Here is a 16471-nt window from a genome sequence, read left to right as displayed (position 1 = left end):
TTATGCAAACTCCAAGAGCTGGGTTATTCTGCTATCATAGTCCCACAACACTTGTCACAATATTGTTGTCTGATTATTGCACCACTCTGTTTTTGTACTTCTGTATTCCACCCTCTGCTGGCTTCGGCCTCCTGTTTATAGGACCCTCTCAAAAGAAAGAATCCTCATGTGAACAAAAGTCCATTTTTTAATTTCAGTTTTTGCCTTTGCAGAACAAATCCTTTTGACAGTATTTCTTGATGGCCAAACTCCCACATTCTGGATGACTGATCCAAAACACATGTCAACCAATATAAGAAAAACCACAGGAGAACCCATCACTGATAGGTATAGAAGTATTAGCAATCAACAACAAAAAGCAAATCAAAGCTGAGAAGTAAACACGCTTGTCAAAGAAGTATATAACACTTGCTTGGCTTCACCAAATACTTCTTTTTTTTTTCCTTGAATGCCTTGCCAACTGCCACATAGTTCAGGAAGTTGTCCTTCAAAATATTTAAGGTTGTGTTTTACAGTTTTCTCCTTATCTTTCCTCAAGGCTTATGTTTTAAAATGTCCATGTACATATGGGAATGTTTAACTCCAAGGATGCTGATCCATCAGGAAACGTCTAAAGCTCCTCTAAGAACAAAAGGAGGTTATTTCTCTCAATGTTCCAACCTTAATGGATTGTTTCTGTTTATGTTGTACCTGTCAATCCAAATGATAGAAACATTCCGTAACAAGAAAGTCCTTGTTTTTTTCTTTTTTTTGAAAAAAAAAAACAAGACAAGGAAAAGATACAAACTTTTGGCTGGTAATTGGGGTTCTCTCCCCTAAAAAGCAAATCACAGATTTAAAAAAGCCCAAAACTTTGGGAGATAATTCTATTCCCAGATAAAAGAAGGCCTAAATTAACCTTCCTCATCTTGGTACTCCCATAGCTCTAACCTCCAGGAAAGAACTATAGAAAATTATTTGCACTGTATGCAATATGTAAAGTAGGTCCTGTTCCATAATTCCATAGATTTGGGGGAATCCAAAACATTTTTACAAGTTTGGCAGGATCTTGGGAGTTTCAAAGGCCCTGAACCTTAATACTCATTCAGCCATGCTGGCTGAGGAATTCTGGGAGTTGAAGTCCACAAGTCATAAAGTGCCCAGGGTTGGGGACCCCTGGCCTAATAGACAATGCATCTCTGTTTTACCTGGCTTCCTTCAGATGGGTTGGGACTGCAATTCCCAGAATTCTAAGCCAGTATGTTTTCAATCATGTCTGATTCATTCACTGCATGATTGAGAACCCTCTAGAATAAAATAAAATAATTTTTAAAAAACGGATGTTTCAGATTGTGTGGTTGATGAGTTTAACAAATAGCATTTCTCTCTCTGAATCAGTCCTGGGAGAATTGATGAATGAACAGGCCGAGGCATCAGGAGTGTTTGGAGATGATGACATGTTAGACTGAGCTCCTTGTTTCACACTAAGGATCCCAGATAACTCTCATCTAAAGCACTACATCTAGCATCTAGATAAATTCCAGATTGTATGCCTAATTTACCTATGAACTGCACCTGTCCAGCTCTCTTTATTACTCAGCGAGTGCCTTTTTACTGACTTCAGGAACGTAACTGGCCTTGATTTATGTGCTTCACTTTTTGCCATTACCCATAATAGCCATGAGTTGTTACAAATCCATCCAGGAATGTAACCTAGCCAAGACTGTGTTTGCTATACAAAGTGCTACTCTGGAACATTTGGAAGGCAATGGTAATAGCAACTGGAAGTGTAAAATGCCTACAAAAACTGTAATGCTATTTTGTACCTATCATCATAATCTTATTAAGAAAAAAAAGCAGCTTGATTTCACTGGGCTTCTAACTTTGACAGAGTAGGACTTGTGACCTAGCCAGATGGATATTTAAATTATTCGGGTAATGGAAGCTTTCTGAACGTGATTCCTCTTTTCTTTACATTGGACAATAAATTCCATCACATTCAATCAGCGTGGACCATCCCATTTAGGGAATTGGGGAAGTGCATTAATTCTGGGGTCTTCAAACTTGGCCCTTTTATGACTTGTGGACTTCAACTCCCAGAATTCCTCAGCCAGCATGCCTGGCTGAGGAATTCTGGGAGTTGAAGTCCACAAGTCATAAAAGAGCCAAGTTTGAAAATCTCTGCATTAATTGAACTTCACCATTTGTGGCATCTCTTTGCATGGTTGCTGCCAATGTTTGTTTCCAATTACCACTGTAAATAATCTGTAATGAATATCCATTTCAAAAGAACATGTTGCATTACTTCAACCTTTCCTTGGTAAAATAGCAGCTGAAATGAAAAGCCCATCAAGCTGGCTGGCCACTAGCAGTCCAGAGTGATGTGTACCCAAGCTGTGGGTCATTTATCTGTGTTAAAACAAACAATGCCAGCCTTCTTCACAAAGTTAATGCTAACACTGAAAGATGCTCTGATGGAATTAAAACAAGTAATTCTAACTATTCCTCACAAAGGTCAAACTGAAAATCAACCAAAGATTGTTTCAGCAATATATTTGATTCTATGAAATCATACATATTACAAGCAACTTTATAAACATGCTTTAACAATTTTCAAGGTGGGTTAGCACGACGATGAGGTGGTATCACTAGGATTGAGAGTAACTTTTAGATTATTGCAATTTCCTTTGCTTGGGGTTGCCCTTGAAGATGATCTAGAACAGAGGCCCCCAACTTTTGGGGCACCAGGGACCAGTTCTGTGGAATGAGGTTTTTCCATGGACTGAAGGATGTGTGGTTTTGTGTGCTGCCTGCATCCCACAGATGGGGCTTTGCTTGTTTGTGCAGACCAGTTGCTGGTGTGCCGCGGCCCAGTACCAGTCCATGGCCCAGGGTTTGGGGACCCCTGATCTAGAAAGATTGGTGGGTATAAAATGTAGCAGTCTGTACAGTTACAGTACAGCCCTCTTACAGCTAAAAAAGCTCTCCAGTGTGTGAATTGCACCAATGTGCCAATGTGATATGCCAGAATAGGGTTGAATCTTTGGATCTGACTGCTTGAATGAAACGTGTCTAGTCGTTTCTCATGGCTTACTTTTTCTTGCATGCCAGCAATTGTTTATACATCTCTTCTGTTGAAGGAGGTCCTGAGCAGCTGCTGTTGTCGTATTGGATATATAAGCCTGCTAAGTGGTAGCAAGAACTGTTTTGCCATTAATATAGCCCTTGTCAAACTGTGGCTTGGAGTGGAACTGTTGTTTCCTTGAGGGTCCACTATTACTATGGGTTAAATGCTGGTGGAGCTCTTGGAAAAGGGTGTCATAGTTCTTCAAGAGTGTGTCAGGAGACTCAGCTGATGTCAGGGCATACTGTAGCAGTGTGGTTGACCTGAGGCCAGTAATTCAATTATCACTTTATTTATAAACTAGGGAATCCACTTGTCTTGGGATCCCACTGCTTTTTTGCCTATCTCTTGTCAATCTGTTTCTCTGTTTAAGTAAGGAAATATCTCTGAAACGATAACCCAATAGGACACGGGTTGTCCAGGTCTGTTTAAATGTATTGGTTATTGTCAGAAACTATGTTTATTTGGTAGAGACAAGTCAGCAAAGATGTTCTGCAAATGACCAAACTAGCAAATAAAGAATAAAGAGAATCCTGGCTGTAACCAACATAAGCATAATAACAGCAAAACATCCAAAGACAGAGGCAGACCATGGAAAAAAAGAGTGTTTAATGAAGCTGTTTTAATTTGTTGCAGAAATGCACAGAGTGGATTGGCTCATCTTTGAATTATGCCAATTATGAAGAAGGTTTGATCTTGTATTTCCGTCCATTTCCATACAATCACCACCCTGTCATAATTATCGTGTCCCTAAGTATGCATGTTACATTTCTTTTGCTGCCCTATCAAACTGCGTGGGTATAAAATCACACAAACACACACATACAAACACACACACACACACACATTCCTCTATTGATTTGAATGTATTTGAAAATTTCCCAGTTTCTTATTTATTATAAAACTTGTCTTTGCCTTTCATCATTTCACTGGACAAGATAGCCACTAATGAGGTGACATATTCCATACACACTTCTATATTTCTTATTTACTGTCTCAGAAATGTCTAAATTCTTAGCCCCTCTAACATCACTTTAAATGAAGAAACCTTTGTCTCTTAGGAGTCCCTGTTGTCTACATGGTTTTGACTTGAAAAACTGTACAATCTATTTAGTTAAACGATAGAGACTTTATTCAACCATTTCTATACTCTAGCCAATATAGCTTTCTCAAGCACTAATGTTTTTTTTTTACTTTTACCTTATTTATTTTTCAAGAATTGTAACCCACTCTCAGCACAACATCAAACAGGCAACATCATAACAATAAAAAAGCCAAATCCAAACAAGAACCAAAACCAATAGATAATCATAAAGAAGAAAAATGAAATCCAAGAGAAGTATCCAGAAAGAGTAACCTGGGACTGAAAGAACTTTGAAATAAAGCATATTTAATTGGTGTGCATAATTTTCACAAAGTTGCTATTCCATGCACTTCTGGGGAAGGTACCTTTCATGAAGAAATTCATACATTTGAAGGGTTATTTGAAGGACTTTTCTCAGTTACAGTTATCCAACACACCAGAGTAGGGAGGCAGAGTATTATGTATACTCTCTCTTAAGGAAGTCCATCTGGTGGGACCAAGAAGTGCCTTCTCTGTGATGGCTCCCTCTGTGGAACATCATCCCTGCAAAAATAAGATTGGTCCTCATCTTGACACTTTTTCTAAAAGCTCTCAAGACATGATTTGGGCCCCCCAGGGTGTTATGGAGCCTGGAACCCCCAGGGCAATATGGAGCCCATCAAGTGGTTAATTGAGATTGTTGCCACCAGAGAGTGGTTGGATGGGGATTTATTCGGGTTTTGTATTGGGATTGTATTTCTGTAAGTTGCCTGGAGTCACTGTGAATGAATTGGGTAGCCATACAAATTTTCTTAATAAATAAAAATAAATAAATTATGGAAAAGGAGTGCCATCTGACCTGTACCCCACAAGAGGAGAGTAAAGTAGAATAGTAAATATTGACTTAGTGGTGAGAAAGAGGAGGGGATGAGAAAGAAGCTTAAGATTCCTCTGCCTTGATATTCTTTGGTATAAACAGTAGCCCTTGTGGAATCTCTTTCCTCCCATGGGCTGACAGGAATTCCAGAAGGCCATCTCTTGAGGAATCCAACAGCTAATGAGGTTCAATTTTAGCAAGGGGTTGACTATTATATCCCAGTATTGTGCCATTAAGGACTTAAAACACCTTTGAAGTCAGGTCCAGGAACCTACTGGCAACCAAAACAGTGGCTTTTCATTTTGTTCAATGTTTAAAGGAGAAGAGAAGATTGGAGAGAATAGAGATTGGAAGATGAAGTTTGAAAGTTATTTAAAGGCCTTCCTGTCACAGATTTTGTATTCCCCACAAATAACAATAAGTACTAGTACTTAGAGATTTGTATGTGAGAGAGTTCAATCCAAAGCTAGTGCAAACCAGTGTTTAGCAGCACCGGACCTTATTCTGATATGACCGAAGAGTAGAATGTGTTCTTTTTCTGTTTGCCCATCTGTCTCTCTGAAAATGTCCTTCTGAGATTGGCAGTTTGCCATTTAAATTACCTTCTTATGCTCCAGTTCAGATAGGAGAAATCCCATATGACCCATGGGGTTATTAGGGAATAAATATCTTATGGTTTATTACAAAGCAAAAACTCATCCTACTGCAATGAAATAGAGTACCTTCAACTAACCTCCCACCTCAATGCTACTTTGAAATATGTGCCCTTTACCCAAATAAAATAAAACAGTTTTATTCCACGGCTGTTTAACAGTTAACAAAAGATTTGCACCTGTGTAGCTGATGTGAGCTGAAATGAACATGCGTGTGTGTGTGTGTGTGTGAGTGTGGTTACATGGATGTGCATGTGTTTTCCAATTCAAACAGTTGTAAATGCTTTGAGTAAAAACACTGAGGACTGTTAATGGATAGGTTTATTTTAAAGCATGCCATCTGCTATCAATCATAGAGAGGTATAGGAGGTTTGGCTGGACTCCCTTCTTGTGAGGCTGATAAAGATAAGGCTATGTGCTCTCGAACATTTAGTCCCCAGGAGAATAAAACATCAAACCTATTCAGCAGCTCCACTAACAATAATAAAAATGCCTCTGCCTAAAGGTGACATTCCGAATTTACGATTATTTGTGTCTATAAAGTGTATTATTTGGCTCCAGACTCATTCTGACTGTCTCACTACAAGAAGAATACATTAAGCTTGCCTGAAGTTAATGGAAATCCTATCCCTTTATGAAACTCACCACCAGCACCTGAGATATTTTAATTCCTATATAGCATCCCCAGAAGAAGATCCTTCACCGGATATTCCTCAGAAGGTGAAGGTCATCCCCAAGTAGACAATGTACTGCATAACACTGTGGTTTTACAAGTTATATCTCCCCCCCCCCCTCCCAAGCATAACATGCAAATATGTAAATTCATGGAAATGATTAAGAACTGCAACTCTCAACTTTAAGATGACATTGAATATTAGAGAGAGAAAACATATATGGAGGAGATTTCTAGGGATTGTCAGAACATTACAGAAAGATTAGATAGCCTAGAAAGAGCAATCTGAGAATTAGAAAAATTAGAGAAAGCTGCATAGTTCATCATTATAATTTTATAGTCCTCAACCCATGAATATGATTGAGCCCAACATTTCTGTTGCTAAGCAAGGCATTTGTTAAATAAATTTTGCCCCATTTTATGACCTTCCTTGCCATAGGTGTTAAGTGAGTCACTGCAGTTGTTAAGTTAGTAACACAACTGTAAAGTGAATCTGGCTTCTCCATAAGTGGATTGGGAGCTGGATATCAAAAAGATTTTTCTTTGGATCAGTGTGCATCATATGGCCATAAGGAATAACCTGATTACATATCTTATGTCCTATGAGGTTTGAAGAATGGAAATGCAAAATCAAACCTTCCTCATACCAGATCCTAAACTGGTATAAGTGGAGATTTTTCCTTCTACCTTATCAGCAATTTGACAACCCTACAAAGGATGCCAAAACCCAGTTATCCTTGTCTATGTTCCATGTGGCTGGTGGCAAAGGTGCAGAGTGTGTGCGCTTCCCCATATGTGTGCAACATCTGTACCCTGCCACTGCTTCTGCTGGCATGCAAATGATACATGGGGAGTAAGACCCTATTAAATTGATGCAATCCATGTGGAGCACCTAAATATGCAAGTGCCTTTCAACAGCTTCTATGCGGCCATTAATTAGCTCCTAGTGATGTGGCAAGAGGTGAATTGTTAAGGGTAAGTGAGATTCTCTCAAAAGGAGTCATTGTTGTGACATGAAGACAGATGGCAACCAGCTGAGAGTGATGGAGGGGGGGAAGCACCAAAAATATTGCAGAGGGCAGAAACCTAAATATTGCAAAGTGGAGATGAGAATCTTCAGAATCTATTTTCTGGACCTAGGAATTATGTATATGTGTTCAAAGCAGATCTGGCATATATATATATTTTTTTAAAAAAAAGTTGTTCTAAATAAATAGAAACTAGGATACAGGAATGCAAATAACTTCTATAAGCTTGGTCTTAGCAAGCTTTGTGTGTGGCTCATTCCAATTGAATCTCCTGGAAAGGAGACATAGGTATTTCTAGAGAGAACATCTAAACATCAAGATTATTGTACCATTGATCTTCACTGTATTCTCAAATATACACTTCCATACCACTTTATACAATAAGAAACTAGCGGCAGTGATTTTTTTTGCTTCCCTCTTTCAGTGTTCAATGTATATTCTAAGTCAATGTTTCTCAGCCTGGTTAATTTCCATAAGTGTGGACTTTAATTTCCAGGATACTTACACATATCGGAATGAAGAAGGTTACTGAAGTTGGAAAGTACTACTCTTGATCTGTTATTGCATGTCAGCTGTATACATTTGCTACCATTGACCCGAACAATTATTTGTTGCATTTCTCTCCAAATTGGGGGGAAAAATTCTTTTAAATATTTGGTTCCAAGGAGGACGTTTCTGTGAAATTTTTGTGAGAGGTATATGAGGTTCCTGGCATTTATCTTAATTACGAGAGAACTTAGGAGCATGTGTATGAGCCCTGGCTTTTGTGACACATCCATTTTGTCAGCATTTCACAGCTGTCTTATTGGCCACAATTTTAGGAGAGATGAAAAGAAGCAAGGTGTTGGTCAAAGAATCATAACTGAAGCTTCTCCCTTTTGCAGGTACATATAACCTTAAAGGAGAATATTTGTAGTTCAGGGTTGAAATGATGAGTCTTCGGTGCTCTCTGGGCTTAGTTGTTTTCTTGCAGATGTTTCATTACCAAACTAGGTAACATCATCAGGTAACATCTCATGATGCTATTAGTTTTGGTAATGAAATGTCTGCAAGAAAACAACCAAGCTCAGAGAGCACCAAGGATTCCTTTCATACAGACTTGAAATGTATATACCATAAATGTGGCAGGGCTTCAAATTTGATCTCACAACTACCATCTTCCTCTTTTGACTCCTTCCCCCCCCCCCCAAAAAAAAAACACCAATATCCTTGACTTCTTACTTTTAAATTACGTCTGAAGAAAATATATCATGAATGAACTCTGACATTTTCAAGTGAAAAGTAAATATGCCAGTGAGTTTATTGATGGATGGAAAGATGTACAATAGAAAAGAGGTTGATGAGAACATCCTGTGAAGAATTTTTTTGGGAGGGAAAAGTATTAAGGTACCTAAAAACAGAAGGGGGAAAAATGGAAACTTCTCATACACAGAGACAAAATGGTTTGGGAAGTTGAACAAGATTTTCCGATGGCATGTATTTTTTCACTGATTGCTACTTCTATATTCCTAAGCATTCTTACATAGCAACATGAAATTTAGTGTTTCTTCTGAATAAGGAGAACTTGCATATGGCTAACTCATATCACCCTCCTTCATCTTTTTTTTTTAATTCAGAGAAACTTTAAAGAAAAATAAATAGGAAAGGCACTATATTGGGCCAGTCACACTCTCTCAGCCCAACTCACCTCACAGGATTGCTGTGTGGAAACTAGGAAGAGGAAGGTGTGTTGGATTTGTCTGCCACCTTGAGTTATTTTTAAAATAATATAAATGGAGTACAAGCAAACAAACAAACAAATAAGAAATTACTTAGGAACTTAGTTTTGTCTATGAATCTAAGAGACCTAGGAGCATTTATTTTTCTCTATGAATCAGGCTGGTATGGTTTGTTCAACAAACTATGATTAAAATAAATCATGTGAGTTAGGCATGCATGCAAGGAGACTTCCCGTGGTCTTATATGTTCTACCCACAGCTCAACCACACAAAACAGACCACCAAGTCTGAAATTAAGCTGAATAGTTTACAGTTCCAGAAAGAGTTCTGTCAAGGGATGCCTTCCCAGGTTACATATTTTCTTTTTGCCCAAAACCAAAGCAGGGCCTGGATAATGACATAGCACGGTATGTGGATAAATATACAATACACAATGAGAAGCTCTTTGTGCAGTCAAGCAGTCAAGATTGGGGAGAGAAGAAACAGTAGTTGTCCCACTTCCTTCATCCTGATCCCACTCAGTGCGGTGATAAATAATTGTTGCAGAGAATCTTTCCGTTTGTAAAGAGAAAATGCCAGATTTTCTTTGAATCTGCATTGTGTATGGAACAGACTCATCACTGTAGACAGTCATGGAAAACAGTGAATACACCTACAGAAGTGTGTGTGTGTGTGAGAGAGAGAGAGAGAGAGAGAGGGAGAGAGGGAGAGAGAGAGAGAGAGAACTTCAACCACAAAGAATACCTGGATCAACTAAGGAGAAGGAATTAATTTTCCAAATATATATTTTGGCTCCATAATAACTACATTGTGTGTTATCTCCATTTCTGCTACTTAATTACATTTCATTCTACTTTGCATTTGGGCAGGATCTGTGTGGGCAGCAGTGGTGGTGGGTCAACAGCAACTGAAGCTGCCACAAATTTCTCCAGTAATTTCATAATTTTTCTTACAGCAGTTTATTTCCCAGCAAGGAGCCCCAGCGCTGATGCTCTTGCTCTGCGTTAGTAGCTCACATTTTCTAAGCTTCACAATATTTTCAAGTCCTGCTATTTTTCTCCTTGATATTGTTCTTGCTCCTCTCTCCCTCTCCAAAATTTGTCCTTTAGATTGCTGAAATGCCAGATGGAAGAAGAAGCCATAAGCCTACATGCCAGACTTCCTCCCATCATTAAAGTATACCTCCCCCTGGCAGCAGGAAGTAAAATCAGCAAAAAGAGATGAACTTCAGGATACAGAAATCATGGACCATTGACAGCAGCTGAAGACGTGTCACAGAATTCAGTTTCATGCCTGGTAGAATAATTTTCCTGCATTTTTTTAAATGTAGTCCTAGGATTTTGATGAGAGATTATGTGATCTAGGAATAATTTCAGAAGTGAAGAGATTTTTGGAGACGTTCTCAGAGATAGGATTTGGAATTTGTACGTTTACCTCAAAATTCAGAGGGTGCATGTAGCTGCCTTGTCCTTTATTATAAAGTCATGTAATAACAGAATAACAGAGTTGGAAGGGACCTTGGAGGTTATCTAATCCAACCCCCTGCTCAAACAGCAGACCCTATACCATTTCAGACAAGTGGCTGAAGTGCATGGAATTGAACAACTGGCCAATGCAGATGGATTTTCTGGGCCCTTATTGCTAAAAGACAGATCCTGCAACATTGGAAAAATAAATATATAGCCCCATTTACTCAGTGGATTGAAGTTTTGATTATACTTGCTACCTATGAGCTTATTGTCTATAGATGTAGGCTTTGTATGGATAAGCTTCCCTTTGAAGTTCTTGCACCTTTCCTTTTATAACAGTGTCTCCTGGATTTAAGTAAGGCCTTCAAAGAGAAAACAAAGATTTTGCTTAAAATAGCCACATGACCTTATTAAGTACAATCTAATTTCAAATAAATAAAACCAGGTGGGACATAGAGCTTAGTGGGCACCAAAGAAAATGATAAATCATGGATGCAATTTCAGGAATCTCAAGAGTAGATTTTTGTGACATATAAATAACTGAAAATAATGTAGTTTAAATGTGTTCTTGGTATCATCTCTCCGTGAAATGTGGTAATTTTGAATGTGCATTCACAAAACAAGCAGGAATGTCTGCAAATATTAGGCTGTTGGGTGGTGAATAAGGTCTGACCTAATATCTAGAAAGCAATCTATACAACCCCATCCACTAGAATACATGTCTGATTTTCCAAAGAAGCAAAATGAGAACTTCAGACTGATGCTCCTGGCAGAATTTATTACCTCAATATTCTGTAAAACACATGCTGACAAAATATGTTTTTGGAGGGCAAGAAATACAGTACACATTCTCCTATTTCAAAAAGGTGGCTTTGCAAAATTCAGGTTCACAAGAGGTATTCCTTTAGAAATGAGAAATCCTGAGCTACCATTCCTGAGGGGGAGAAAAGGGACAATATATGTAAACTTATATAGGAGGGACAGTATATGTAACTTATGCATTAGTTCTGCAATCAGTGCAAAGTTTGACTCTCCTTTTACCTCTCTGAACATTTTTATACTAGCCCTGGCCTTCTTTGTCTGATCGGCTGAAAGAGAAAAAAAATCAAGCAAAAGTTAAAAGAGGCCAAAGAAGAGTACAACTTCTGTGAAAAACACAAACCTGTGTATCTGGTTTCATTTGGAAAGGAATTGAAAATAAAACTGCACATATCTCACTACTTTAATCCAGATACAGAGGGCAGTGTTTTGTCTAGGGCTGGAAGCTAGGTAGAATTGGGCCAGCTCAAGTTAGTAATTTGGAAGAAAAATTGCCTGGGAATTCCAAAGTTGTAGATTGGGAAATTGGAAAATATCCTGGAAGAAAATAGGATTTGGGCTCAGTTCAAAGGAGACCTTTTATGGTATGACAATGCTCAGAATTCTGTTTTCATTTCTAAAAAAGAATAGGGCAAGCAGAGTAATAGCATTCTGAGACAATTCCCATTAAGAAGATGACAACACTTTAAGCTGAGAAGTGGGACTGGCGGGGCAGGACACAGAGATATACATTAAAAGGAGTTGATCAGAAGTTGTGTGTGTGTTTTTTCCCCCGTGTTCTCATAACACTAATGGAACAAGTTCTTCCCACGATATAGAATTAAACTGGAGAATTTACTGCCATGTAATATACTGATGACCATCAGCTTGATAGCTTTAAAGTAGAATATGGCACATTTAATACTTGAGTCTTAATACTACCAGAAGCAAGGTGACTCTTGGCAGAAGTTGCTAAGGAACATGAGTGATGTACTTTCCACATAATGTTGCCCTGCTAGCAAATTTCCCAGGAATATCTGATTAACTACTTGGGATCAGTATGTGAAACTAGATAGGCCTTTGATCTAATCCAACATAATTCTTCTTATGTGCTTAACTGGTAAATCTATAGATTTATCATTTGTAATCTATTTCTTGGTAAGAATTCCGAGTGTTACATCACTTGAATAAAATGAATGAAAATCCTGATTATAGCAAATAAATAAATGGATAATTTAATATAAGACTCAGCATTTTGCTTCTTTCTGTATCTCTGACCTCCTTAATTTTTCCTTATTAAAAGGCCCATTTTCAATATATTTCCAAACAGATGAGAAAAATAAAAATATACTATAGAAGATGGAATCCCTTTACCTTGCCTCTTTTTTCGTAACATAAGTAATAAATAACTTTACAAACAAGACAGTTTTGGATGGAGCAGACAACGTAAATAATTTAATAGAAAGAAATGCTGTAAGAAAGCAACTCACCAGAGTAAGGACAATTGAGACACAGATGCGATAAAAGATAAATATGCTTATACAAATTGGCGTGTGTTAGCTATTATGCCATCATTCATTTCCCACAGATTTCTTTTTATAGGAAATTTTTTTAAAAAATCCCTAAAGAACTGGCCGAGTCATTAAACCACAACAGGTTTCCTTTAAACATAGATGGGAGTGAGCAATGAATACAGTATGTTTACGTTTCTTAGAAGCACCCATGGGTTGTTTTTCGAATATCAAAAATAGCAGTTTGACTCTGCTGTGAAGGTCAAGCAACAGGCAGTGCTGAGATCTTCTGGGCTATGCAAGTTGTCACTCTTCTCACCACTTTTGGTTTGCCCATTGAATTGACACCAGACCACAGCTTTCTTCTAACCAAGAACAGGTGACATTTCACATCTTTCCATCCCAACCTGATTTAAAGAACGCAGGGAAGTTTTCTTGCTTCTTGGGATGTTGCTCATAAGCCAAGTGCACTCCCATTCTCTAGACAGAGAATGCTTGCACAATCAGTTTCATTCTTTTTTCCAGCTAGCATAAGAGACCTATTTCGTTACTGTGGGGTCACAGTTATTGCATACTGACATTTTTTGTCAATATTTTTCCCCTTTCTCTGAAAAGATGGACATTGGAGATGGACAGTTCTAATGCAGATTGTCCTCAACATACAACCATTTCTTTAGTGACCATTTGAAGTTACAATGACACTGAAAAGAATTACTTTTGATCATTTTTTTCACACTTACAACCATTGCAGCATCCCTGTAGTCACATGATCAAAATTTGGACGCTTGGCAACTGGCATGTACTTGTGACTGTTGCCATGTCCCAAGGTCACGTGATCACCTTTTGCGAACTTCTGACAAGAAAAGCCATTGGGGAAGCCAGATTCACTGAACAATTGTGCTATTAATTTAACAACTGCAGTGATTCATTTAACAACTGTGGAAACAAAGGTTGTAAAATGGGGCAAAACTCACTTAACTCACTTAGCAGTGGAAATTACAATTGTGGTTGTAAGATGTAATAGTAATAGTAGTAAAGTTGGAAGGGACCTTGGAGGTCATCTAGTCCAACCCCCTGCTCAGGCAGGAAACCCAACACCATTTCGGACAAATGGCTGTCCAGTCTCTTCTTAAAAACTTCCAGTGTTGGAGCATTTACTGCTTCTGGAGGCAGACTGTTCCACTGATTAATTGTTCTCACTGTCAGGAAGTTTCTCCTTAGTTCTAGGTTGCTTCTCTCCTTGATTAGTTTCCACCCATTGCTTCTTGTCCTGCCTTCAGGTGCTTTGGAAAATAGCTTAATTCCCTCTTCTTTATGGCAGCCCCTGAGATATTGGAATACTGCTATCATGTCCCCCCTTGTCCTTCTCTTCGTTAAACTAGACATACCCAATTCTAGCAACCGTTCCTTATATGTTTTAGCCTCCAGTCCCCTAATCATCTTTGTTGCTCTTCTCTGTACTCTTTCTAGAGTCTCAACATCTTTTTTACATCGTGGTGACCAAAACTGGATGCAGTATTCCAAGTGTGGCCTTACCAAGGCATTGAAGAGTGGTATTAATACTTCACGTGATCTTGATTCTATCCCTCTGTTAATGCAGCCTAGCACTGTGTTGGCCTTTTTGGCAGCTGCAGCACACTGCTGGCTCATATTTAGGTTATTGTCTACTAGGACTCCGAGGTCCCTTGGAGGGGGACCTCCAACGGACCTCAGTAGTCCTAGATGAGGACTACCTATTTATGTATGTTTAACAGAGTCACTTGACAGTGAGATGGGCAGCATATAAACTTAATGCAGCAGTTCTCAACCTGTGGGTCGGGACCCCATTTGGGGTCGAACGACCATTTCATGGGGGACACCAAACAACACAGTCCGCCAATTTTCTTTCCCTTTTCCTTAGCTGTGCTACTCCCTTTTATTCTATTGGCTTTCGAAAGCCAATAGAATAGACTCTCTTGAATAGAGTCTAATTCTATTGGCTTTCAAAAGCCAATAGGAATTGTCCAGGCTGTCTCTGCCCTGCTGAGCCCACCAAAAGTCCCAGTCTACAAATGGTGCTGCAAGTTGCTGCAGCGAAGGCGAGCTGTCTGGAAGCTTCCACCCCTCCCTGCTGAGCAACTACTAAAAATGTAAGTAAAAGAGGGCCAGGGGTGGGAGGTGGGAGGCCGGTGGGCGCAGGGAGAGTTGCTGGCACGTGTGGGGCCCGGCGGTTGCTTTACCTCCCTTGGGCGGGGCCAGCTGGTGGCCCAGCCGGTGGTCGGCCTGCACCATCTCTGCCGCTTGCCAGCTATGCCTCGGCCGGCGCAGGGGGCGAAACCACGCATGCGCGGCGCTCCTGGGCAGGGAAAGTCCTTGACTTACGACCGGTTGGGTAGTCCTTGACTTACGACCGGTTGGGGGTCACAGCATTAAAAAGGTTGAGAACCGCTGACTTAATAAATACAAAGTCAATTGATCAATTGATTGATCAATTCATCAACTGAAAGCTCCTCCTGCATCTCTTTCCCAGCTATCTTACAGTTTTCAAATGCTGTTTTGGTTCTGAGTGATGCCATCAATGGATCTAAATATTTTCAGTAGTGCCTCATGATGTTAATAGGATTGCAGGAGGAATCAAAGCACTAAGAAGTGGTAGTTATACATTTAAGGCTTTGACCATCTCTCCCCCCACTTTGTGTTTTGTCTTCAGACAAGCAGCCTTTTAGGAAGCGATTTTGAACCAGAATAAGAGGACCAATGGCGAAAACTTGTGTTCCTCATTTAATTCAAATTCAAATTTTATAGATATTGAGGGTGGGTGGGGTTGGTTCTCAAGGTTGAAAAATCTCCCCTAAACCACAGCTACACATATGGAATCCCTCCTCAGACTATTGCCAAAAGTACTCACAACATCTGTGAGAGATGCATTGAAGATAAGGCCCCACCCTATGCTTTTTTTCCCCATAACTTTAGTAGTGTGAACAGAACTGCAACATACATTTAATTTTTAAAAGGAATGGGATGATGAGCACAGTAAAAGATTTTGGAGACAAGAACACATAGAGGTACTCCTTGTCGTTGACCATGACTGTAAAAATTCTAGAAACTGAACTTTCCAAACATCTGGTGGCCACCAGTTTAAGGAGGTTGTTGTAGTTATTTCATATGTTGTTAGTTAACAGCAGCCTCCCCAAACTGGTGTCCTCCAGATGTTTGAGGAATTCCACTCCCAGAATTCTCACCATCATAGCCAACGTCAAGGAATTCTGTAGCCCTAACACATCTGGATGCCACTGGTTTGGGGAAGAGTGCTTTAGAATACAGTGCCAGACTAATGGCAGAACTACTTAGTTTTAACTAAAAATAAAAGAATCAGATGGGCTCAGACTTGTTTGTTTGTTTGCTTGTTTTTTAAAAAAGGAGAGATAAGGCATGAATCGACTATTGGGAGTTTTAAATAACAACTTTCAAGAATGTAAACTGTGAAATCACAATAGCAATCAGTGATGGGAACATGATTGCAATGGTGGTAAACATAATGCAAGCAGAGAATTCATTCTTGGAATGACTTCAAAGGTACAAGCTGAGTCAAAAAGAAG

This window comes from Crotalus tigris, unplaced genomic scaffold (genome assembly GCF_016545835.1).
Source record: "Crotalus tigris isolate CLP2741 ecotype Arizona unplaced genomic scaffold, ASM1654583v1 scf7180000017694.5664430, whole genome shotgun sequence".
Classification (NCBI taxonomy): domain Eukaryota; kingdom Metazoa; phylum Chordata; class Lepidosauria; order Squamata; family Viperidae; genus Crotalus; species Crotalus tigris.
This window is presented reverse-complemented; position numbering follows the sequence as displayed.